This window comes from Sturnira hondurensis, unplaced genomic scaffold (assembly GCF_014824575.4).
Source record: "Sturnira hondurensis isolate 20B ecotype Veracruz unplaced genomic scaffold, ASM1482457v3 Scaffold0021354, whole genome shotgun sequence".
NCBI classification, from domain to species: domain Eukaryota; kingdom Metazoa; phylum Chordata; class Mammalia; order Chiroptera; family Phyllostomidae; genus Sturnira; species Sturnira hondurensis.
In genome coordinates, this window is record NW_028093985.1 from 11799062 (window position 1) to 11827006 (window position 27945).

The 27945-nt window shown below is 36.7% G+C and overlaps 1 long non-coding RNA gene across 1 annotated transcript; it reads left to right on the forward strand.

Annotated features, from left to right (window-relative positions):
- Window positions 1-69: 69 nt before the first annotated feature.
- On the forward strand, window positions 70-27945 carry LOC118977351 (uncharacterized). The gene is made up of 5 exons (XR_005064501.1): window positions 70-1303; window positions 17209-17262; window positions 17510-17547; window positions 20571-20709; window positions 27221-27945. It is a non-coding gene; the product is annotated as an uncharacterized LOC118977351 (long non-coding RNA).

A 27945-nucleotide genomic window follows, 5' to 3' on the forward strand; every position in this document is an offset into this window, starting at 1 on the left:
TCCATCCATGCTGTCGCAAAGGGTAGGAGTTCTTTCTTCCTTTCTGCTGTGTAGTATTGCATTACTGACTTTCTTATATATCTCCTATACCAGCTTGTGATCATTCTAAAACCGGAGAGGCTTTTATTTATTCATGTATCCTGCATGTATAATTAGTGAGTGGTTAATGGACAGTTATTGAATGGATTATTGAATTGAAGCCAAGAATGATAAAATTACCTAAGAAGAGCAAGTCCCATGCCTCCTACCTAGTCTATACACTAAAACGGAGTATGTTTTAATGTTTTCTGAACACAAATGAATTTTTCCCAGGTTAATTTGCTGAGTTGGGTTCTGAGCCATATGTATATTGAAATAATCCAATATTGCAGATTTAGAAGTTTCTGCCAAAATGTAATTCAACTATGTTACTGGCCATACCACTTATTCCATCTATAATTCTTTATAGATAAGCTTCCTTGATGAAAGAAAGTGTATGTAAATTTGCATTCTGACAGTAGCTGTTGATCTGGTGTCAGACCAACATTTGAGAAACACTGGCTTAAAGAATTAGGGAATGCATTGTATTAAATAACAAAAGACAGCTCAGTGAATTTAAGGGCCTACCTTATTCAACATGTTATTAGAAGCTGTTTCTTTGCCATAAATCAGCTGCTACATTTCCAGGTGTCCCATTCAGACTTGACGATATCCAGCAAGGAGAATTCCTGTTTCAAGTTGTTTTTAGAGATGAAGAAGGGTTTTTTAGAAACCCATCAGAAGACTCCTTCACCATGTATTGCCAATAACAGTTACATATCCATTCTTAAATATAACACTAGAACGTGATTTGAGCAATTAAGATTTTCTCCCAAGTATTGTGTGGGAAGAACAAACACTGAAACAAACCAGGATTCTAACAGAAAGGGAGAGGAAGTGGCTACTGGGTGTGCAAAAGATAGTGTCTGCTGTAACTGCTCTGTGTGGTACACTGAAAAGAGAAACTCAAATGTCAAAATGTAGTAAGCCTTTATTTTAGTATATCCAATAAATTAAAACCATAATACAAGTCTTTAGAACTTAACAATAAGTTGATGATAGAAAAGAAAAACAATGTAAATTTGTTTCTTTTCAACAGAAGACAATTTCTCTATAATAATTAATGACAGCTTTTACATGATTTTTACTCTGTCCACATCAACACTTTTTTTAAAAAATTACTCATTATAAAATATTTTGTTTCCATAGCCATTGAAATTTAACAGACCAGAAGGAATATAGCCACTTTCTATATGTCTACATTGATACAGTGAACACTTTTTTAGTGAGTATATAATTATGATTTATAGTTAATTTTAGAGAGACTTCTTGAATTCCTGTTTGAAGGTGGGTACAAGCTAATTGGGCCTTTCTCTACCCTGGTTTACTAGACATTAGGGCTTATCAAAAACATGCCGGTTTCCAGTCTGTATGCATGGCAGAAATGAACTCTGTTCCCTTTGCTCTGACAAACAAAAATGTGAGCAGAAATAATGTTTTCCTTCATGGAAGCTTTAAAAGACTGTGTAATTCACCAAGTTCCCTCCCCCCTGCTGCAGGGCCATAACCTTTATCAGCCTTGATCCCTGAGACACTGGCAAGTACAGCCCTTTGTTAAATGTTTAAAAGTGAGCAAGGAGCTTGTATTGTTTGAGGTTTGTTTATTCAGCAAAACTTTGCCTCCCCTCATCAAAATACTTGGGCACTCCATATGACCTTAAAAAGGATTACTTAACTTCTCTACATTTCTGATTCTTCCATTGTAGAGTTCTGTGTCAACTCTTCCAATTTAATATTAACTGTATCCACAACCACAAATGTGGGCGCCACACAAAAGCCTGACTGGGGGTTGTAAGGAAAGATCTTCTTTTAGCATTTCTCTAGTGTGAACAGGGGCCAGAATGATGGAGGTAAATAGCTTTTGGCTCTTCAAGTGGATTTTTGAGCTGCAGTTCGAGTTGCTACCTACTAGGCATTTCCACCCCATCTCTCATTTTGATGGACTCCACTTACCTACTGGGCACCTCTATAAAAATCATAGAAAAAGCAGCCCCTTCCAGATGAACACAGCATCAGGCCAGAACACACTGGATGCCTTGTCCAGTCACCTTCGCTGCACACTGAACACTGGGAAACAGTACAACTCTCAGTAGCATTCCTACACAAAGTCACCTCATACTTAAATTTTTCAGATTATTTCCACTGAAATTTACTGCCCTCTCCCAGTTTTCCCAGCTCTGAAAAAAAGTATATATAACTGTAATTAATATTGAATAATTATTGAGGGTTTTAATAGGGTTCCATATACTTTATATATATTTTTGCTTTATTTCAAAAAAATAAAGCCACAATTAACTTCACATAAATATCTGGGGAGAGAAGTGGGGAGGGATGAGATACTTTCAGGGATCATTTCCATAGTTCAATCCATATCCTTTAGAGTAAGCTTTGCATGTTTTCTTTGCCAGATTCCATAACTTAGTACCATGCTTCATAAACATTAGACTTTCAAAAATTAGGTAGATGGAGATGGGATGAGGACTAATGGGGTTTAATAGCATCTCCAAGTGTGTGAGGGACCAATATAAGAAATTCTCTCTTGATGCCTAGTAATTATTAGTTAAATATCAATATATTAATTTATCAGGCTTACATCTTTGATCTGCTCAGATTAATATTATCAACAAAATTCCCCATGTTGCATTCTAAAAGCTTTGTTCAATGCAATTCTATTCTGTCTCTGAACTGCGTAGTGTGAAATCTTTATTCATGCGGATGTATCATACTAACTACCAGAATCAATCACACTTTTCCCCGACAGAGTAGATATTAAGTTGAACCATATGAAATTACCAACATTTCACATTTTGGACATAAAAGTAGCAATTACTGATGGTTCAGTGGTCATAGTTTTCAGCTCCAGGACTACTTGTGGAGTTCTTTCCCTCCATATATGTGCGTGTGTGGGAAGCCATGAATTTCCCACGACCAGAAATTGATGAAGCGTGTTATATACTCATACATCCAGTGTCGCGGAATTGCAACCATGCAATTTAGGCATCATTTTATTGCAGCTAAAGAACAAGACAGTCTGAAATTCTCAAATGCATCCTTTTCTCCAACAGTCTAACTTTTGGAGACATCACTCAATTACAGTACCAAAAATACGCCCTGATGCACACAGTAGGATGACTTTACAGCAAGACCCTGGCTTGCAATCTTTGCCATTATAGGACTTAGTATGAATTGTCTGAAAAAAGTTGTCTGAATTTTATAAAGGTATTTCTATATATTTCCAAGTAACCATAGGAAAAAGAAAATTTCCTGCTATGTACGGAATGTTTGTATTCTCCTGAAATTCATGCGGAAACTTAATCCCCTAATTTGCCATGGAGCTTGTGGGAGGTGATTAGATCATGACATTGCAGGCCCCATAAGTCTTGAAAATTTAGACTAAGTGATAGAATCCAGTCACAAAAGATCGCATAGGATTCTATTTATATAAAATGCTCTGAGCAGGGGATTCTGTAGAAACACAAAGTAGATTACCAGTTTCCTGAGGCTGGGTGAAGGCAAGGAAGATAGGAAGGTGACAGTGAGCAGTGCAGAGTTTCTTTTCATGGGGATGGGAAAAGTTCTAAAACTGACTGTGATGACGGTTGGCAACATGTGTGAATGTACTGAAACCACTGAATTGTGTACCTTAAGTGGGTGAAATAGATGGTATGTGAACTATATCTCAAAAGCTGTTTAAAAAATAAAAAAAAAAGAATTAGTACCCTTATAAAAGGGATCCCTTAGAGCTCCCTCATCAGACACCAAATCTGCCCAGCAACTTGATCTTGGACTCTCCACCCTCCACACTGAGAAATTTCTGTTGTTTATAAGCCGCCCAGTCAGTGGTATTCTGTTACAGCAGCCTGAGTGGACTGAGACTCCTCCTAAATCTAAAATTCCCCCAAATGTTACTGACTGGTAGGGAAAGAAAATTCACCCATAATCTATGTCTATAATGTGACTAAGTGTGATGTGATTTATAAGAAATATATATAGTCATTCAGATGACCAAAATATGTTTCTCATGCACATTTGCTCTTCACCCACAGTTCCTAGCTCAGATCCCAAAACATTGCTAATTTTTTGAGCAATAAGAGTAATGACAGCATAATATTTGGTCTGTTTTTCTCAGTTAGTGAAAAAACTTTAGAGTCATAAAGGTGAAATGAGTGTCCGTGATTCATAACAAACCCCTTTCTACCAGAACCGGATTTATGGCTGTGAAGGTGCCATTTTAGAAAGCACCAAAGGATGGGGGCTGGTTGTCAGGGGAACCTTTAATAGAGGTTGAAACTCTCACTCCCACCCCCCGATTTCTGGGGAGGGGAGAAGGGATAGAGGCGGCATCAATCACCAATGGCCAAGGAGATAATGAGTCATATCTATGCAACGAAGCCTTTAAAAAAAACAAAAGGGATGGAGTCAGAGTGTTTCCAGGTTGGGGAACCAGAACAATAACCTAGTGAGTAAACAGGTTTCCTGAGTCCTGTCTGCCGCTGTAGCACATTAGTCAAACCAAAGTGAGGTTCATGAGAGCCTCTGATGTACAGCCAGCTGGCCAGAAGTAAAGGCAATAACCTGGACAGGCAAATAGCACCCTAGATTGGAGGGAGTCACTGGAGCCTTCAAACTATAGCCAGTGGATCAGAAGCACAAGTAACAACCTGGGCTTGCAATTGGCATCTGAAGTGGAGGGCAGTCTTATGGGTCTGAGCCCCTTACCTCTGGAACTTGTTTTACCTCTATGTAGACAGTGTCATATTTGAGTTGAATTCTCAGCCTGCTGGTATCCCAGAATTGCTTGTTGGTATAGGAAAGCCTACACATACATACACACACATGCACACTGAAATTGTGTTTAGAAATCCTAAAAACTAAAAAACAGATTTTAAGTTACATGTAAGTAGGAAAATAAGCATTCAGACCAGCAAAATCATGTGTAGAGCCTATACCCCAGAAGAGACTTAAACAGAGGGGGAGTGAGGGCAGAGGAGATGTGCATGAGGGCTGGAGGTAGAGAGACTGGGGATGCTGGGATACAGATACAGTCATTCAAAAGCCAGTTGCACTCAGCTTGAGACCTTTCAGAATGGAGCACTGTTACTGTGACTTGAAAATGAGCAGAATCCAATGGCACCACTTCTGAGTAAACTGCACATATCAGGGAGGTGTACCCATGGAGAGTTGCTGGTAAATGATGAAAAAAGAAAGGGAAATTAGCCCTGGCTGGCGTAGCTCAGTGGGTTGAGCACGGGCCTGTGAAACAAAGGGTCGCCGGTTCGATTCTCTGTCAGGGCACATGCCTGGGTTGCAGGCCAGGTCCCCAGTAGGGGACATATGATAGGCAGCCACACATTGATGTTTCTCTCCCACTCTTTCTCCTTCCCATACCCTCTCTCTAAAAATAAATAAATAAAATATTTTTAAAAAGAAAGGGAAATTAAAGTTCCTGTAAAAACAGTCACAGATTCAGAGGATACTGCAAGCCCTGTCCCATCAAAACATTTGTTAAAGAAATAGTAGCCATATCACAAAAAGAGAATGTTTTTCTAACTAAAAAGCCTAGTTAGCCTCCTCCAACTCTCACTTTGGCTACATTTAATTGTATTACTAGTACAGCAAAGTAACATTTCCAAGTTAATAGCATATGACAGATGGCTTTCACACAAAGCTACTATAAGAAGAAAACAAGAGTTCAGCTGATGAAAATTCTACCCCATCCCCACAAACACTATCTTTGGAGCAAAAGAAATCTTAACACAATTCAGTGTGAATTAAATATCCTTAACATTTGCAAATATTGAAGGAAAACAAGACAGCTTGAATTAAAAATTTGAAAACTTAGAACAGAAATTGGACCTCGGGCAGCTTTGAAACAATAGAAAAATAGATGATCAAACAATAGCTGATTCAAATAGGAAGGAAGACACTGTGATATTTGAAATTAAGAGATATCTAAGGAAGGATAGATTTGCCAGAAATTTAATAAAGGAATTGAAGGAAAGGCTTAAAACAGCTGTGAAAGAAATACAAAATAAAGATGTAAGAAGGTAAATTTTGCTTACAGTGAAATGGACAAAATTTTAGAGACTATTTAATGAGTTTAGATAAATACATATACCAGTATAGTACAAATTCCTGTTAAAATAGAAAACTTTACCGTAACTGTATAAAGTAGCCTCATGCTGTTTCTCAGCCAATCCCTGCCACATCTTTCAGAAGCAAAAACTCTCCTGATTATTTTCATCATAGATTAGTCTCTTCTAGAACTTTATAGTGTATGCAATTTTTGTATATTAAAGCTTAAAAGAATAAAGATGCCTTAGACGCACCTATTAAGTAGTATTATTTTAGAAAACATGAATATTAGTATCAGTTCTAATATTTTCAAAACACTTCTCAGAGAAAATATGACCTAGGAGCTTTCTGATGACATAATACAATTGAAGAGCTTGAAATACGGAGTTTATATAGAGTAAAAGAATTAGTAGCGTCAGGTGAGGAATCAGAAAATTTTCTTCTCAGAAGTATCTTAAGTAGCATGCAGAGAAAAGATTAAAAAAAGGTTGACAAGGAAAGAGTAAGGAATAAAGTATCCTTAAAGGCAACTGCTGCATATTTACTTCTTTGTGTCTCGTACTTAGCACAGTACCTGGTAAACAGTGTGTACTCAGTTAATGTTTGTGGGAGTGAATTTAAGGCCATTCCCAGTATGCAGAAGAGTAGAACATAGTTGAAGATATGAATATAAGTAGAACTTCAGGAAGTATGAAGAGGTCCTTGGCTTAGTTGAAGCTGAGGTTAGGATAAGATTAGATAGATGTGTGGCAAAGAGGAAAGGTTGTGGGATTGGCCAGGATTGATGTAAGGGCCAGGACTGATGCTGGGGCTACAACCCATTACAGTTGTGAGCCTGTGGGTGTCAAGAGCAATATTAATGTGTTACGCCTGCCTGGTGGCCTAGTAAAAAGAGCACAAGAATAACCAGAAAGAGATAATTTAAGAATGGGAATATGAGGGTTCAACCAGGGTTGGAACATTAAAAGTAAAAGGGTAGAATATTCAATATAAGATATTTGAAAATGAAATGCAGGAAAAGAACACTTCCAATTGACCCTAATTGTTTTGTTTCAGTATTACACTTATTGCATTTGTGCATTTTATTAGCTGCTTTAGCAATTATATCATATCAGGTACATGTGCAAAATATAGGAACTGTATCATACATTGTCACTTCAAGAAGAAATGAGAATAGAAACTTCTTCAAAAGGCAAGCCAATGTTAAAAGTATTTTGGTTTCTCTATCTTTACAGTTAATTTAATTCTAGTCTTAAAATCTTAAGGCCTTTACATTCTAATACCTCTGGTAAAGTCTTTTGATGTCTTGAATACTTAATGCTTTCTCTGGCATTATAAAATAACTTTACAGTGCAGTTAATCAGCTGACAGTAAGAGGCAGTACTCTACAGAGAGCTCATTTTAATATTTAATAAGATGAATGGTGAACTCTGAGGTTGAAAGCAATTCCATTCCCATATATTCATACAGTGTCAGTATTCCACCAAAGCAGAACTCTGTGTGGTCTGCCCAAGGACTTGCTTGACAAAGGTGCATTCCTACCACCTAATATATATTTAAGTCCTCTGTTCTAAGGTGTTGTAGTGGTCTTTGAGAGAAACACTAAGAAAAGTAAGGCGATACTTCTCATCTTCTAGGAGTACAGAAAGAAACCTAGGATTAAGGTAGCTCTTTCCATACAATTCAGGTACCAGTTAGGATAAGAGCATGAGCTGGAAGTGGGGCTCCAAGAGAGCTCTGACAGCTTTGGAGAGCTGGGACTCTACTGTGTCCGAGACAATTTTGTCAAGTTTTGGTCTTGAAGGACGGGCAGGATTGAAGGTCATAGATATGTGGGGAACAGGCTGGGTCATTCAGAAATAGAGCACATATTTGCACACATATTATAGATGTAACACTCCTAAACATATTTATAAAGAGAGATGTCCATATATGAATTGTACAGATATGTTTACTTACAGGAAATTTCCTTAAGCATTCATTTTAGTGCTCAAGGTAAGCATTTTTTAAAGCAATATAATGAGATGATATTGCTTAGCTGTAAAAATTAAATCTGAATATCTGGAACACTGAGCCACTAAGCTCTGGTTGTTATGACAACTTCTTTTGTACAGTTTGTGAGTATTGATGATAGACTCCAAAATATCACATTGTTAAAAGGAATCTTCATTAAGACAAAACTCCAGACCTCAGTGCCCTGGGGTCAAGTAAGTCATCAATTTGCAAAAGTGAAAAACTTCCCAAGCAATAAACATGTTATGAGAACTTAAAAAGGCTAAAATTTAGTTGTTTAAATGTAATTTATGGAAACAAAAATGATTATGAAAAAGGAACAGAAGCAAGAATTGGTGGATTTAGAAATAATTTTCTGCAATATCCATTAAATTTTTCACTTAAGGTCTATAGTCATATAAATATATACATGTATATATATATATATGATATATTCTATATATTTTTGAGTTGCCCTCAAAGATAATTTAGGTAGATACTTTCTCAGCCTTTTAACCTTTCAGTCAGCTCTGGGTGGTGTGGCTCAGTGGACTGAGCATCCACCTTCTGAACCTTTCAATCTTTGTGTGAGTGTGCACACACACACATATCACAATCATTTCAAATACAGTGAATGAGAAAAGAAATGGATTTTGATTTTATGAGTACCTTGAAAGCCTCCCAGGGAAGGAAGACTATGACTTCAAATTTAATGAAAATTTGTAATTACACTTGAGACAGACGAGTGGGCCACTTTAGGCTGTTTCTAGAGGCATCTGCGTAGCTCTAAGGACTGCATGGGTGCAGGGACTGGAATTGGGTTTAAACATCCAGAAGACTGAGTCACAGACAAGTCTAGAATGACAATATATTGATGTCTATACAATAATCTGCACATACCTTCTCAGGAGGAAAATTTACTGGAGAGATTAAATTAGTATTTTATTGTTTTAGTCAGAGAAAATAAAAATTAAAACCATGGGAAAATTGTAATGTTAAACTGTAAAGTGTAGTATACATGGCTTTAATATTCAAAAGCAACTAATGTTTATTGAGAAACTAAGTGCCGAGTTTTGGGACTATTGTGCATTATCTATCACGTATGTTTTACTACAGTGCAAGGAGGTATTCATATTTCTTTATTTTCCTAGATATCACACAGTTAACTAAGCTGTTAATGTGTTAACTGAGGTGGAAACATTATTTAGTTCTCAGTATGTTTTGTCATCTCTCACTGCTGTTGCTGATCCTCCTTTACTCACTTGATCTTAAATCTGTTTTTCTTAATTTTGTGTGTGTGTGCGTGTTTGTTGTCAGTGTTTCTACAGAGGCTCAATCTCTTCAGGATATTCAGTTACCAGTCAGCACTGCAAAGGATCAGCTAAAATGCATCCAATAAAACTGTGTATGAGGGGAAGGCTGAGAGCCCTAGGTCTGAAAGCAAGAAAATATATTAATGAAGCTAAAAATATCACATTGTAATCTTTTTGAACCAATTGTTACATGGTGTCTTTTTATGTTTCTTTCTGACACTTGAGAACAGGAGGAGAACTGGTGACATTTCATAAATAGGAAAGTTTGGAAATATCTAGGCAAGAATATATAGTAGCACTAGTGAACTGTTGATACAATCTTAAAACAACAGTATGGCATAGGTAATTATTTATCTAAGAAATACTTATGCACTGTTCTAGGAAGTTGATATACATCAGTGAACAAAACAGAGCAAAATTCCTGCCTTTGTTAAATTTACATCCTACAGGATTATAGAGAGATCATTTTAAAAGGAGCGAAATAAACAAATTGCATAGTGTCTTTCTTAGAAGTTGTATTGCTGTGAGAAAAAGATGGAACTGGGAAAGAGGGATAGGGAGAAGTGGTCATCTTAAATAGGGTCCTCAGTGTAGGCCTCATTGAGAAGTTAGTGTTTAAGTAAAAGTGGGGAAGTGTGTTCCTCAGGCAGGCGTTTGCCTCTTGGGTTTAGGAAATAGCCAGACCACCAGAGGGGCTGGAGCACAGCAGTGAGAGACCCTAACCTGGGCAGGTCCCTGGGGGGCTGGAGCGTGTAGAGCTCTCCAAGCCTCTTGAAGTACCTTGGCTTTCACTCTGAATGAGAAAGGGAGTCTCTGGAGGATTTAGAGGATAGTTGGAACACAATCTGACATATTTTCAAAGGTTTGCTGTGGCTTCCACATTGAGAATAGACCACAGGGCACAAGACTGGAAGCAGGAGGCAAAGGAGCTGCACATTGCAATATTCAGACAGGGACAGCGGGGACTTAGAGCAGCATGGGTAGACTTGGAATGTAGAGCCTTCCAGTAGGATTTGCTGACAAGGATTTCCTAGAAAATGAGCTGTCAAGAAGTGAGAGGAAGAAAGAACATGCTCCTTTACATATTAACAAATCTGTAGTTTAAAGAGTACCCAAGTGTGTCCTAGGACATACAAGGTCTGTCCAGAAAGTATCCAGCCATGGGTTGTGAAAAATAGACATTTATTGAAAAAAAATACAACATGCAAGCAACATTGTGCATAGGACAATGCTACCTCAGTCCCCTTTAAAGTAGGCACCTCAGGACCTCACACAGTTCTCCCAATCACCATAAGCTGCCGTGTCGCATCTTCCTGAATCTCATAGGTGGTCTGATACACCATCTCTTTCAAAGGTGATTTTAGTTTTGGGAAAAGCCAGAAGTTAGAAGGTGCCAAATCTGGTCTATAAGGAGCTGAGTCACCTGGATGATTTGATATTTTGCCAAAACACTCTGCAGGAGATGTCATGCATGAGTGGACATGTTGTTGTGATGAAGCTGCCAATCACCAGTTGCCCATAGCTGCGGCCTTCTGATTCGTCAAAATAGTTTTCACTGAGGAATATTCAAGCTGAACTCAAAATCTGGTGCAGATTTGTTGATCCACTTTCTCAGTCATTTTGAACGTGATAGCCACACAGTACACATGCTCACTCAATGGCATCTACTGCCCCCACTAATGAGTACAGTGAAGTCATCAATGTTCACACATGTCCATTCCAGTCCACTCTCCTTGGCTGTCAGCTTACATCACCATTCAGACTATTCTCATTATATTGACAATGGTTGGACTTTTTCTGGACAGACCTTATATACTATCAAATGATATATGAATATTTAAATTAAGGTCTACTCATGCCACAGAAGCTCTTAATCACTGTGACACTAGGTGGGGAAGGAGGAAGAGGGGTGCTGTAGCATCACTCAGCCACTCAACCATCAAAAGAAATATTTCTTTTGTAAATAATTCTCACTTCTTTGCCTCTACACTCTAATTATCATCCATTTCTCTGTTATTGTCTTCTATTTTAAGTTTGCCTCCTACTCAATTTTTAACATATCACTTAGCATTTGGATCTTTATCAAGGTTACAGTACTCATATTTTGAGCCAAACCTATCCTGATAACATAATTATGAGCAAGATTGTTACACCAGTGAAAGAGGCTCTGTCAAAAGACAAGGAAACAGAAACCTTCTTATTTACTTTTCAATTTTTGATATGGAAATTAGTATGTGCTTATTATCATCCACAAGCATATTGTTTACACATCAATTAAACTCACATTGCCTACAAATACTTTAGTTACACACTACTAAGAGCTGGAAAATTATATGTGGCATGCTTCGGATAGTCATTCCCAGATGTCACACTAAATTACAGGTGAGGAAAAAATAAGTATCTTCTGAAATGCCATAATAATATGAACAATTCTTATAAAAAATACAGTTCCTGTTTATTTACCTCAATTTTTGAAGATATAGATTTCATAGGAGAAATACATTATTTTTGTCATTTCCATCAGCAAGTCCAATTTCAAGGTGCAATATTAAGGCTTTAAAAGCGACCCCGTGACGCTGTGCTGATGAACTAAATTCAAGAAGAAAAGACAAAAGCCATAGATAAAAATTCATGTTATTTTATTTTCTATTTGCTAGGCTTTGTGTTTATAGCAGGGGGAATCTTTGGTGCACTAAATACAAAAGATTTGCATTCATAAAACTGTGTTTCCTCAAGAGAATCTCAGACTTCCCCTTTAAAGCTGGACTAGAATTTATATTTTTAAAGATTTTACAGCTGATATTTCAACCTCCATTCAATTTCACTTAATGAAATAATAGCATAACCTCAGTTTAAACCTTACTTTACTTTACAAAACCTTACTTTAGTCTTCTAAGGGAAATTTTTAAAATTTCTCTTGGTCTTTTAGATATCAAGTCCAATTTACAGTCAGTTTGAATGACAACTGCTAGAGGTCATCACTAGAGGAGAGTGTTGTGACAGTGACAGCAGAAGCCAAGCCTGGGGACATGTCTGTCCCCCTAGGGCACACCCTGCGAGGTCCAGATGGTCAGTTACTTTAAGTTACGTCGCTATGGTTGTCAGACTTCAAGGGGTCAGAATCCGCAGCCTCTTCTAGAGACTGTTATTTTTTTTTGAAATTTATTCCAAGGAAATAAATAAATTTATTTACTCATTTATTTATTAATAAATGAGTCTGTAATTTTTCTCATTACAGACTCATTACTGCTTTGAGCCCTCCTCACACTAGAAAATACGTGTTAGGAAATGTAGGCTGATACATAGAAACCTTTGGATAACAAGGCCTCCAAAACTGTTGTGACGGATTTGAATGAATACAAAGTCAAACCCTTGGCCGAGTTATATATGCAAACGCATATATGCAGGCTACTTTGTCAGTTTTCTGTGTCATCTTCATTTAAGTACACTTTCCTTTGTCAAATTCTTCTGACTCCTAACTCTATTTTTACTGTTCAGGTGAGTCTAGACCATAGTAATTGGGGACAAATACAGCTCGCTTCCCGGGACTTCTCACTGCTCCTGCTCTAGCCTCCTGAACCACAGAAGCTTAAATGCTACACAGTTAGAGAGTGTTTGTTACTATTCTCTTAGAATGTAAAAGCATCTTCACATATAAAAATTAGTTTCGTAGTCATTTGCCAAGTTAATTTCCCATATTAGTTTTGTCTTTCAAGACCACCTGGTTGGAGCCTTCACCAGGTCACTAGGTTAAGCCCCAATGTATCTGGAAGATTGGAGGGCTACCTCAGTAGGGATTTACATGTCAAAATGGGAAGAAGCTCTCGAAGTTAAAGACCTCTCTAGGTAATTGGGTCTTAAAAGCTGAGATTTACAGTTGTATGGCTCCTGGAGAGATTTTATTTACAAAAGGGGAGGAAGACCGCTGTCTTTTTTCTTTCTTCTTTCTTTCTAGATTTTATTTATTTCTTTTTAGAGAAGGGAAGGGAGAAAGAGAGGGAGAGAAACATCAATGTATGGCTACCTCTCACACGCCCCCTACTGGGGACCTGGCCTGCAACCCAGGCATGTGCCCTGATTGGTAATCAAACCAGCAACCCTTTGGTTCATAAGCGGGCACTCAATCCACTGAGCCACACCAGCCAGGGCTGATTTGTAATTATTTAACATTTTCTCAAATCACATTAGAAGTGACACCATAAAATACATTTTTTTCTATAGTGAGAATCAAAAGTTCAAAATTGTCATTTGAGAATAAATACAACATACACAAAGGAAAGGAAAGCTCAATTCTCACTCATACTGGGTGTTTCTGGTATGCTTGTTCGTGCAGTCAGTTCTTCTTATTTGTAGGCGTTATGGTCTATGATGGTACCACAAAGACAGAATTAGTGAGTATTGACTTTTTGCTCCTTTGAGAAATATAGGGTTAGGTTCCTGCAAGGCCCTATTAATGACTTTTTGTTAACTGATTAATACATAACTCTGTTTTGGGTGTGTTTCTGTTTAAAGATATATTATTTAATATATATTGTTGATTCATTAACACTAAATTCATGTCCAACAGGTCTACAACTCATGCTTAAACAAGTATTACCCAATGTCCTTTCTTCTGTTCGGTCCAGCTCAGCGTTCCTGTGCTCACGAACATCAGACAGCCCTTTGGCATTAAGCTTGGAGCTATTTCAAACAAAATCGCCACTGACCCCACCACTGACAAAAAACACAAAAATACAAATAGCATGGCACTAAACAAATCCCCCAGAGGACATGCGTTTACAGTATGAAACTGGAAACAAGAAGATGGAGTGTCACCTTGTCCCTCAGCTGGGAATGTGTACATCCTGAAATTCAGATTTTTGCCTCTTTACTCATGTCCATGAAAGATCGTGAAAATGCTATGGGTACTGATTTGGGGGGCCACACATACTTTTTGTGAATAGGCATATTTTCAAATACATAATTTACAAATATGGAAAACTGGTGTGTTTGCAAAGACACCACAAATGAAATAAGCACCATGCTGCCAGATATAGGCAGCCATACTTTGCTGCCCTTTTACTGGAGTTTAAGGAGAAACTGGACGACTTTGTGAGACAGTATGTGGAGTGAATCAAAACATGGGAGATGGCTGGGAACTAGGTAATTTTTTTAAGATTTTTTTTTTTATTTTTTAATTTATCTTCAGAGGGGAAGGGAAGGAGAGAGGGAGAGAAATATCAATGTATGGTTGACTCCTGTGCATCCCATGCTGGGAACTGGCCTGCAACCCAGGCATGTGCCCTGACTGGGAATCGAACCGCAATCCTCTGGTTCAAAGGCCCATGCTCAATCCACTGAACTATACCAGCCAGAGCTGGACCTAGGTAATTTTTAAAGTTCCTATAAACACTTGGATTTTTATGACTTGTTTCGTTAAGATTATACACCAGAATGTAAAACCAAAAAAGATGACTTTGGCCTCAGATTTTTAAAAAATATATTTTAATAATAATTAGCTGAGGTTGTGTCATATAGTTATACCTTATTTGTATGCAATAAATACCATCTTCTGGCAGTGTTGTTGATGCTGTTCTGACCTTCAAAAAATGATCTAAGGTAATGAGCAAACTTACACGCACACACACAAACCTACAGGTTATACACCGAAACACAGGTGAGGTTTACATTCACATAATTAAATGAGTATGTTGTTTCCAATAAGTTCCCTTAGAGAACTGACCTAAGGGTCTTTTAGAATATTGCTGCTATGGTCCAAAAACTTCTCTTTGTTCTCTTTAGAACATGTTTGGATTATTTCAAAATTTCTAAATCACCAAGAAAATCAGTCTACCTTCTGTTACCTGTCTTTGAACTCAAAACAGTGCTGTCCAGTTTTCTTTCTTATTAGAGTCATATAATACTTAGCTTCTTATGAGTTCCTATTTTAAAATTGAAACCTGCTATTTATGTTGAAGATTTGCCTTACACACAAACTATTAAAACACAGTTTGAGTGTGTACATACACAATGTGTTCAGTGAGGGCCAGTGTTGTCTTTGTGCCTACAACTTCCTCTCACCACCTTGAATACTGCTTATTACAGTAAGGCATCCAGTAAGTATCTGTTGAACCAAAAAAACTAAGGAACATAAGAACTCAAGGTATAAATGGGAAGGGTACAATTAAATATGGAAAGCTGTCATCTGAGCCCATATCTTTTATTTTATTATTATTTCACACATGGTTGTACAGGAAAAGATCTAAGTGTGGGTCAGTCAGACTTTTGTTGGTGCGGCAGATCACATTATTTGAAGTTGAACTCATCAATATGTCAGCCATGCCACGTTCTTACAATATGACATTGAACCTCCTCTATTAAGTAGTGACATCTATGTTCCTTTTCCCTTGAACCTGAGCATAAATTTGTAGCTAACCCTATCGCCAAAGGTGATAAAAGTCAAGGAAGGCCATAAAAGCTGAAGCAGATTCTGTATGGCTCCCTCCTTCTCCAAACACACACCTTGGGAGTCCTGAGTGGATGTGTAAGAGATCTGGCTGGCCTGAAGTGGCCATGCTGAAGAGATCGTGTGGACAGAATACATGGACAGCTGCCCAAGGAGCCCAGCTGTTTCTGTACCCGCCTGTCTGAGTCTCCCAGACCAGATGCATGGTATGCGATTACAGAAACCTGGGAGACAACCAAGCCACAGCCGTCGGACCGCAACTTCATGAGACTCTTTGACTCAGAACCGCACAGCCTCTCCTCTTCTGAAATCCTCACCCGCAAAAATTGTGAGATAAATGAGTATCATTATTTTAAGGCATTAAATTTGGGGGTAGCCACTGTAACTGAAATGGCTTAGGTGGGCAAAGGAACAGTTCAACTGTCAAAACTCTAAAAGGTGGGCATCAAATGAGATCTTGTAGATTTTACTGATTGAAAGAGTTAATCCCTTACTTACTATTATTGATTCTCTGAAAATTCAGAGTTTTAAATTCAAATTTCAAATGATGTTTTACAATCTGAGTATGTAAGTTATCTATGTTTTTATGTGGGGAAGTGTGTGTAAACCTGGGGTAAATTGCAAATAAGTATATTTTTAAGTATGTAAATGTTGGGGTACAGATGTACATAATGGATATCCACAAAGTTATAATAAAACATTTCTTGCCTTGATTGAAATCAGATTTGTCTCTTTAATTTCTCAAGTATTTCCAAAAAATCCACTTTTGTGTCTTTGCAGTAGAATGCACTTTGATGGAAGAATTGGTCTTCTGATTTAAGAAAATAGTTCAGGTTAATGGTTATTTCTCTTTTGTATCAAATAGATACATTTTGTGTTTTACCCAAGGTTTTTCAGCCGACGTACTTGATCAACAATCTTTTTTTTTTTTTTGGTAAAGCTGTTTTTCTGATGGGTTATTATCTGAGAGTCAGATGGTAGAGATTTAATTTGATACAGTTTCTTTAAAAATAATTTCTTTTCAAACTAAAAGAAACTACTGCTTTTGCTGCTTTTCTTTGTTATATCCAGATATGCCTCTTAAAACTATATTTCACAAAGAAAGTGCTAACTCACTTTCTTTATGACCCTGAAGATAGAAAGGGGGTGGGGGAAGACAAAGGGACAAAAGACTGAGAGTTTCCTGGGGAAATGTTTGCTGTCAAGCAGGGAACCCACGCAGCACTGCGTCTGAGCTCTGAGTTCTAGAGGAAGAGACATGATGAGTAGCTCTGTTAAAGCCAAACTGTCCCTTTCTCCTTTTAGGAAAACCACATCTTCAGGAATTTCAGACTAGCTGCCCATGTCTGGATCTGTCAAGTAGGTAAATGCTGGGTTGATGGGAAGGTGGCTTCTGCTTCAAAGATATAGTATCCACCCAAGGACGGTGGTGTCCGGCTGCCTCTACTGCATGGTGAGGTGTCCAGTTCAGGATTGTGATTCAGTCAGAGCCTCACCAGGTCAGCAAGTGAGGTGCCAAGTAGCAGTGGATCAGCTGTGTTAGATGTTGGTTACTTTGGTGTAAAAGAACATGTGGTTCAACATATTTTCCTGTTACTGTTCATAGGAGGACCATCCTTGGACCTGAACTTGCAGCTGCCGTTGGTAAAGCCTTTTGTCATCACCATGTATCTCTATGCACTAGCTGCTCTCTTTATTCTAGAGTGTTGAATCCTATTAGTATGTCAATAATAACATATATTAGTCACCAAAATAGGTAATTTTTTACCATAAATAGGTAAAAATTTATGGTAATTTTTACCATAAATAGGTAAAAAGTTGGAAATTGTCAAAGCTGGACCTGATAATATAAAAGCTAAGAGGAGAAGTACATCAAAGGAGAATTTAACTAAAAAAGAAAAAAAAACATTCAAGTGAGTGCCTTTGTGAAGAGAAGAAAGAATTGTTTCATTAAATCCTTGCCCTCCACTAGGACACTGCCTCAGCTTCCTCTCCAAACTAGACATTAGTCTGATTGACAGACTCACTCTGATCAAGCTTTTCTTTCGGAGGAAAACATAATTTAGTTCTTAGCTCCTGAGTTCCAAAGCTCATCTTCTGGGTATTTAAGAGCAATTTAAGGGATTCTTCAAAGAGATGTTTTTATTCTAAGAGCAATTTTCCTGTTACTTGCTTGCAGCAACATCTATATAGATTCAACTCTCAGTTTTCATTTCTAAAATGGCATTTTTAGGGTTCTTTCCTTGGTATCATCTCTCAACAACTTTTCTAATCCATAGTTTAAGGCAGGTTTTCAAAATAACTAATGTTCAGTGGTAATCTTAATTATGTGTTACCTTCAGGTAATTTCAAGAGCAGTTTAGACCTTTTCACTATGTGGAGAGATGCAGAAGGGCCTGTAAGAATAAATAAAGAAAAATTTACACACTAAATCAATTAGGAACTGAGAAAATAAGAGTTATGGAAAAGAAGATTGAGAAAATGTATTTAAAAGGTCGAAGGGGGCCTAGAATTCGGAACTGGTGGTTGATAATGAGGGGCAGGAATGTTCCTCACCTTCGCTTCCTCACTTTTCTTCTGCTTAGATATGAAGGGGTTTGGGTGATAAGGATTAAAACCAGAGTTCAATTAAGAGAATAAAACAGACTCAGAAAAACTGTTTAGGTAGCTAAACACACAGAACGAAAGACCGTTAGTGTATAGAACTATGTGGCATATTTCTCAAAATTAGAATTTATTATTCTAAAATAAGGAACATTTGAAAAATTCAAAATACAGCATATACAAATGAAAGCTATGTCTCTTATTATGTGAGCTTCCTGATTCTCTCCTTTGGCCTGCCCTTTTTTGTTTGAGGCACATATGATTATTGATTGATCGATTGATTGATTGATAAGAACTTTTTTCTGTTAAAGAGGAGAAATTACAACTGATACCACAGAAATAGAAGGGATTGTAAGAAATTACTATGAAGAACTGTATGCCAAGAAATTTGAAAACCTAGGTGAAATGGACAGATTTCTAGAAAAATGGAATCTTCCAAAACTCAATGAAGAAGAAGTAGAAAGCCTGAACAGACCAATAACAGCAGATGAAATTGAAGCAGTAATCAAAAAACTCCCATCACACAAAAGAATAAACTTTAAATGAAGCTTTTTCTGTACCTCTGTTAGGCTTGGAATTAAAACAATTAATTAAATAGTTTTAAAATAAAAGAAAACTTTGCTCTTAATTGGAAATCAGTTGGCTCTGGGTAGTTCAGAAACTAAATGGTAATGGGACACAATCAAAGTACATTTCGATGATAAAACTTGTGTCTTCCTTTTCAGTCTGACAAAGAACAACATTAGGTGACATGCCTGGAAAATACTGCATGGTTAGAAAGTATAATAAGGAAGCCTTAAATTAAGCTACAACTGAAACTATGTATTTTCAGTAGCCCATTTCATGGCTTCTCTCCCCATCTGTATCACTTCATTAAATCAGCACAAAGAACTTCAAAATGCCATGGCAAGTAATTTAATAAGAATTACTCAATGTACCTGATCCAATTTTCGGCAGCTAGATAATAAAAAGGTGAATGTGAGAGCACTCGAGATTTTATCCAGGCTTGTGGTTTTAAGTGCCATCTATAAGCTGAGGTCTCTTGAATCTCAATTTGCAACCTTGATATTTACGCTAAAATCCAGCCACCTGTCCAACTGAATTGTTTTAAATTACCAACAGCCAAGCCCATACATTAAGCTAAATCTATAGATAAAACTATGTATTTGATCAAATGGATAACTAGGCGTTTTTAGCCCTCTTTTATCCTTCACACTCCATCTCCAATCTATTAACAAGCCATGTTTTCTCTCTACTAAATCTATTTTAAGTCTGAGTGTTTCTCAACCTTGTCTCATGGCTGAAGCCCTTGTCCATACCACCGTCTTAGCCCTTCTGCCTTTCCTGCTTCTGCCCTTGCTTCCCTATAGTCTGTTCCCCGCATAGCATCTGTTCCCCGCATAGCACCACCGGCAGCTGTCTTAAAGTTTATTAGCACCACGCTCTAACCAACTGAGCTAACTGGCCAGCTTGTCTTAAAGTTTAAATCAGATCATTTCACTTGTTAACATCAAACGCATCATGGTTTCCCTTTATCGATGGACTTAAACTAAAACCCAAACTCTTCATGATCGACTCAGCTTCCTCATGTCATTTCTCATCACTCCCCAAGCACTTACAATGGCTTTTTCCCTGCCTTTAGGCTTTTGTATTTCCATTCTCTCTGTCTAGCTCACTCTCCCCTCCATTTTCATATGCCTAGTTTCAGCTTAAATGTCATTCCTCACTCCTTGTCACTCTTTTAGCTTTATTTTCTACATAGCACTTATCATTATCTGAAATTACACTTCTAAGAAAGTTCACTATCTATTTCTCTCTAACAGAAAGAGAGCAGGAAGGGCTCATAATGATTCTGTTAGTTCACCTTCCTTGCGCTGCGTGAGAAGAAATGGAGGCCCACAGAAGTTACAAGTTTCACCAATGTACAATCAACTGTTTAGAGTGAAGCCAAAAAGGAAAAAGAATTCTTCTGAGACAAGAGTAGAGTAGAATTGTTCCTGCTTTATTCTTCTATGTTATATTCATTAATGTTTATTTAATCCAATTATCCCTTCTTTTCCAAGACATCCAGAGAGGCAGAGAGAGCTCTACTTCGCACCACAGACCTGCAGTTTTGCCTACCACAGCTCTGTAGTAGGCGTATGGCATTTTACAGCACGTCAGGAGTTTCGTAGAAACTATCCAGTTCTGCAGCCATCGCAGGTAAGTGAGATGCTTTATCCAATAACTTTTCTTCACTTAGTGACACTGGACAACTATAGAGATTTTCGATTTTTTATGGTTTCCTACTACCCCAACTCCATAGCATGGAATCAGGAATGGTGAAAAGCTCCGAAGTAGAGATTTTTGTAGTTTAAAGTATTTAGTAAGTCTGTAACTTGAATCCAAAAAGAGAGTAATACGTGTTATCTCTTAAACTCTACTATTAAAAATGCTGTTAGTGTGAACTTCTGCTTTCCAAATTCTAAAATGCCTAAAGTACTCATTTGCTTTATGAAACACGGTAGACAGATCAGTCTTTTCTGAAAGGTCTGGCAGCATCCTCAGACTGTCGTTATGAATCAGACACCTCACATGCAGCAGGATAACACAAGACAAAGAAATCGTGGACAGAGAAATGTCAGAGATGTGGGTTTCTGCACACTTATCACCCAGAAGTTGTTTATAAAAATTTAGATACTGAAATTTGTTGTGATTTTCATTGTTTCTCCTTAGAGTGTTAAAAAACAAATGTGGGTATTTAAGCCTTTGACAAGCTGATTTTAAAATAATGAATTCTTTGTTATAATGGGAGGAATTTTGAATATAAATATTGGGATTTATATAAATCATTCATGTGAGAAGAATGTATTAGTCAAAATATGATAGCATTATATTAGCTTCTATGAGATGTGCATAGAGGAAGCAGAAAACATGGCGTCCACCTTTAAAATTTTTGTGGTCAGCACTGCCATACACTGTGACTCTAATGTCCTTCTCTGAACCAGTAACACCCAGGTAACATCTGGCTGAAACATGGCTGTTTCAGACAACATAAAAGGGGTATAGCTAATTCTTCAGAATTACTGCAAAGAGCCCTTAAAATTAATTGAACATATACTTAGGAAGCTTTACAGTGTACAAAATACTGTGCCACATTTTATTTGTGAAGAATAAAAGAATGTGAGTAGATTTAGGTTGGTTTCTGTCCAAAGGGGAGAGCCAATAAGTATACAAAACTTCACAATATAAACAAACAAGTGATAATTGTTCTGTGAGAAGCATTAACACAATGTAGATATTCAGAAAAGAGAGAGGCTGCAAAACATGATAAAAACATGAATCAGAAGTCTCCTGGAAGAAGGCTGTGGCATTTGTGCAGTATGTTGAGGGAATGAGATTATTTTTATGGACAAGGATGGGAAAAGAGCTGTGGAAAAGGGACATTCTAGATGGAAATATGGTCAAAGAAACAGAGGCAGAAAAAAACCCTGAAGTTTATTTGGGAAATAACTACATTGGCTGTAAATTAGCACATGTTATGCAAGATTCAGATAAAGGTCACGAAAGACAAACAAAATAGTTCACATTTAATCCTCTTAGTAATGGGGAGCCACTGGGTTTTATGACTATAAAGGCGATGTATTTAGAGTTGTGCATTAGGAAGATTAATCTGTAGTAAGAGACAAAATTAAAGTAGAGAGAACCTGAAGATCAATTAAGTGACAATTATGATAGTTCAGCTGAGAGATAATGAGAGGGGATGATGGGAATGGAAGAGAAGAGACCAATTCAAGAGATTAGGGAAGTCACCAGTGGGATTTAGTGAGTAATTGCAGGTAGATGGCAAAACGAATTGAGGAGATAAAGGTGATATGGTTTTAAGCTCGAGAGACTAAGAAAATTAAATCATTAAAAAATAATAAATTCTATAGGATATAATGGAACTGTTTTGAAATTCTATTTGGAACTTGGTTTCAAACATATTTGAGTTATTGTGTAACTAAAAATGCAGAACCAGACACAGGGAAAAGGTAAAAACTGGTGATGTAGTTTGTGTGAATCTGTGTGGGTGTGTGGGTAATCTAAGGAACTGGCCCATCATAAGAGTCAATGAACTCACTGAAAGAGACACAGTGAACGTTACCCCTTACATGGAAGAGATGAGAAGAGAAGGCATGTAAGAAGACAGGAGGAGTTGTCAGTGTTGGAGGAGAATCGCCAGACCAGCATCAATAAATCAAGAGCATTTTTATTCTTTAAAAAATGTGGCATCATAAGATTATTTTAGATTTTGTTGTAGATTTTCTTTAATTTCAGAAAGGACTTTTGAATATATTTATCCCCATCCTAGTATAAGTATAACTAATTAAAATAACAAGATAATGACTCTAGGTAAGTAATCTTAAAACACTCTTCTGCTATTGAGAGAATTATGGTACATATTTTATCAGGAACCTCAGTAAACTAATACATTTTTCTCTCATCTATCTGACAAATATTTGTTAAGCATGGAGGACACTTAATCTGAAATTGTTTCTGTCTGAATAAATAGGACTAGAGGCTACCAACAGGAGAAAAATACTAGGTCACTGATTCTTTGACCCAAGGGTGTTTGTGCTTTATTAGCAAGGGAAGTAGTTAACTTAAAGCCATTAAACCTTACATATGGTGGCACACACACATCACCAGTGTGAATTCTGAACTCACAGTGGTGAACAAATGCCACAAATAGCCAGAGGGGATTTTCCTCCTGATTCTATCCTTTTTTGGTGTGGTCACTGTGAACTACTCATTTCTTCAAATTGTCTCACTCATTCATTCAGTATTGATTTAATGAATATTTACCTAGAGTCTATGATGTGGAAGCATCTTTCTAGGTCTTGCAAATCTACTGCTGAACAAAATACACAAAAATACATGTCTTCATGCAATTATATTACAGTGGGAATTTATACTAATTAAAGTTAATCAGTATTTTTACAAAGTGTGTTTAAATGTTCATATTGCATTATGTCATTATATTGTCATACAATTTGCTAACATTATACATTTATGTACTTGTGTCTTAGATGGTGGCTGTTCTTGAGGACAGTATAGTTATGTGCTCCACAGAAATGAATTAAGTACTGGTTGTGGCTATTTTCCAGTAAAGAACAACTGAAAATCTGCTTGTCTTTCTATCTTTCTTCCTACTATAAAATTATTACCATTATTTTGAATAACACTCTCCTGTTTTCTGACAAAATTAGAATTATCATAAATATATTTGGGAAAGTAAGAGTTATACACTGATCATAATATCAGACTGTATAAAATAAATCTAACTAATAATAGATAAGGAATAAAATAATTGGGAAATCTCAATTTTGCAAGGCTTTATACAATAACTGATCTATATATCAATCATCAATGGCTGACAAAACTACCAAGTAAATTGTTGATTGCAATTTTATGATGAATAAAGATGAAGTTTTTGATCAATCTGAATATCACTGAGGGTAGAAAAATCAGACATTATGTGTCTCTGATATGACAAAATAAAAATCACACCTAGCCACTTATGTGTTTTTACTAAATAAAATAAAATAAAATGAAACCTGAATATCTGGATCTAATCAAGCTTGTAAATTTAACCATTACATACAGAAAATAAGTTTAGACATATATGTAAAATGATTCTGCAAAATATAAATCAGTCAAAGATAATGTGAGAAATTCTAAGGACAAATGACATGATTTAAAAGCAATGAACTTGAGAAAAGTAGTTGAAGATAGTAGAAAGAGAGAAAGTGTAATGGATTAAAAGAAATTTAAGAAATCATTCAAATGGGAGTGTGGGACTTATTTGGATTTAGATTCAAGTAAATCAACTATAAAAAAGATATTTTTGACACACCTGGAAAGGTTTGAACATGGACTGGGTTTTGGCTGATGAAAATTATTGCTAGTTCTCTTAGGTATGATAATGGCACTGTGTTTATATTCTAAAAAATTCCTCTTTGTCATATATATTAAAGTATTTATAAAAGAAATAGTATAATTTCTAGAATTTGATTTAAAATACTCTAGCAGTAAAAGAAAATAACAAGGGGTGAGAAATAAATGAAGGTTTTCAAAAGGTGTATGATTGCGAAGACTAAAACTTCATTCTTAGACTTTATTTTAAAAACTTTCTATTATAAAAAGAGAGTTGTACATGTACGTTGTAATCAAAATTTTATTTTAATCTTTGTAATTATTTTTTCAGGTTGGTGTTATGGAGTCCCCATTGGTGTTATTCTTAGGAACAGGACCATGACATCAAAAAGGGCTTTTGAAAAGCACGTCCCTTTTAGCCTCATGACTGGAAGCTGATGAAAATGGAGGAAAAAAAACTTCATAAAAAATAACAAAGAATATGATATGTCGGATTCAAAAGAAATTGGAGAGATGAAATATCCTAAGGCAGATGTTCATATGACATTGTATTCAAGGATTTCTGAAAAGCTCCCTCCTCCTTTTAAATTCATGATTATAAGCTTTAGATTTACTTAACTACCTTTCCTGAAACTGACAGTCTATTTGGTGATGTGTGGACTCTCTAAACATTTTTACAATGTCAGTACACCATTAGTCAGAATGAGGTGACCTTTCCCAGAACAAATATTTCTGTGTACGTCTCAGCTAACGTTGGCTAAAGTATATGATGAGAACAAGAGTGGTAATAAGATTTATCATACTGAGACACTGAGTAATAGAAATTCTTCTGTAAATTAACAACCATGGTTGATATTATTTGTGCATTTGTGTACATGTCAGAAAAAAGACAACTCATCTAATATACCGTATTTTTTGGACTCTAAGACACACCACCCCCCAAGTTTGGGAGAAATAATGGTTGTTAATGCTGCTGTTGAGTTCTGTTTACATTTACATTGGTGAAATATTATGTTATTTATCTTATTAAATATTTAACCACATTTTTTTGCTTCAAAATTTTTTTCTATCTTCCTCCTCCAAAACCAGGGTGTGTCTTATGGTCTGAAAAATATGGTGGTTAGTGCTCCGCTCATTCCTGATAAGGCCACTTGCTCTTTAGCCTGCTGTGCATCATTAAACTAGCTTCCGGCAGATAATAGTGGAAGCTAAGGACTTCTGTTCTCATGGTACTGACAGTGAAGGTCCCATATGTCTCATCTTCTGAATAAATTAATTCAGAGCTTGAAAGGCCCAAATGTTTACTACTACCATGTAGCTACTAATATTATTAGTCTTTCATACATACACACCTGAATCATTAACTTTTACATATCTAACATTTTTATACTAGTTTTATCTATTTTTAGAATGGGTTCACATGCAAATATTTTATATTTAAATAATCCCAATTAATTTCTTTTTAAATAGTTCATTTATATTGCATTTTCCATTACCATTTACCCCTCTTTTAACCTCTTCCAACTCGACCTGCCCCCCTTGGCTCCCCACAATCACCACACTGTTGTCCAAGTCCATGAGTTCTTTTTCTGTTTTGCTCTTTCCCTCATACCCTCTCAGGGCTGTCAGCCTGCTTGCTATCTATGTGTCTGTCTTCATTTTGACTATTAGTTTAATTTATTCATTAGATTCCACATATGAGTAAAATCAGAATTTTTTCTAGTAAGCCCTGTTTTATTCTTTTCAAAAGAAAAGTTGTTATGTAAATATGGAGGCTTTAAGTCAGTTTATCTTTATTACATGTAAATATATATGAATAAAATGAAAGAGCATGATAATCTTTTATTCAATCTGACAACTCCAGTTTATCTTCCATTAACCAAAACTATGATGATAGCTACACAGACAAGAATGTGCTTTGAAACACATGTTCAACATGTCTTGGTTATCTTCTCTGTGCAAACCTTTGACTTGATCAATCTTGAAGATGGAAAGATAGTTCAGACTCGGAGCCTTCCCTTAGCTCAAAATTCAGTAAAACAGCCAAGAAGATGAAAAAATGTATCACCCAGAATTTTCTCTTCGTTCATAATTTAATAAAAGAACAAAGGTATCTTAAAGTAACTTAGATGCTAAGTAGAAAGTGAATCAACCAACAAATGCTTCAATAAGTGAAACAAAGATCTGATCTCTCTCTCTTTCTCCCCCCTTCCTCTCTCTATAAAAATCAATAAATTAAAAAATTAAAAAGAATGACCTTTAAAAACACTAATATCTATTTATAGTGTCGGATGGGTACTAGACTTACTGAGGTGAACCCTTCATAGGTTATATAAATGTCTAATTACTATGTTGTAAACCTGAAACTAATATAATATTGAGTGTCAACTGTAATTGAAAATTTTTCTATAAAAAGGAAGGGAATTCTGACCCATGCATGGATGAAGCTTCAGGACATCATGTTCAGGGCAATAATCCATAAAGCACACAACTCCACTGACACGAGGTACCTAGAGTGATCGCACTGGTAGAGACAGGAAGTAGAATGGGAGTCTCCAGGAGCTGTCGGGGTACCCGTGGGAAACGGGGTGTTGTTTAATGGAGATAGAGTTTCTTTGTTCCAAAATGAATAGAGTTCTGGAGACGGATGGCAGTAATGACTGCACAATGTGAACATACTCAGTACCACTAAGCTGTGTGATTTTTAAATAATGGATAAGATTTTAAGGAAAAGGAAAAGCAAAGCAAAGTGGTGTTATAAGTTCAGAGGATAGAGGAAATCTCAGCTGATCAAGAAATATGTTTATCTCATTAGTCAATGAAAGTAATGGAAACTCCCTGTGGGATAAAACTGAAGACTGTATTCAAGGATCAGAGTGAAGCAGGGTAACAAGGAACTGAAAAGAGATACCGGGCGGGACCGGACTTCAGGAAGCTTTGCGTGGCATGCCAAAGAAGTTAGCCTTCCGGTGATCGTGGTAAACATCGGAGAAGTTTAGGATAAAGATGAAATGCATCTGTACTCAAGGAGAAGGAATAATTTAAGGCTTTTCAAAAACTCATGTATCACAAATGCTAGTTTTGCTTTACTAAGTAGGAGCAATGGCCTATATATTTGCATTTTTAACAGAACCTTCAACCCCATTACCAGCTAACTCTGGTGCAGTTTATTTATTAAACTTTGAAGAAAATTATTGTGATATTCTGTCAGCTAGTCAAGTGGTTTCATCTATTGTTTGACTAAAAGTTTTAATATTTTCTCTCTACCCTATGTGCCCATGCAGGTTAGAGGTTCAGCATGCCATCTTTAGCTTCGTCCTTCGGATGCTGCCAGCCCTATAAGGAGACGGACCACTGGGCACATACATGGTGTGATTGACGACTCCAACAGACATACATGCAACTCACATCTATTTCTGGAGTTGTAGGACGAGGTAGAAAGAATGGTGAAACAACAGGAGTCACTAGACCTCAGTGGATATCTTGCTATTTACTGTGTGACTCCAAGGCAGTGACTAAACTTTTCAGAGCCTGAAGTTA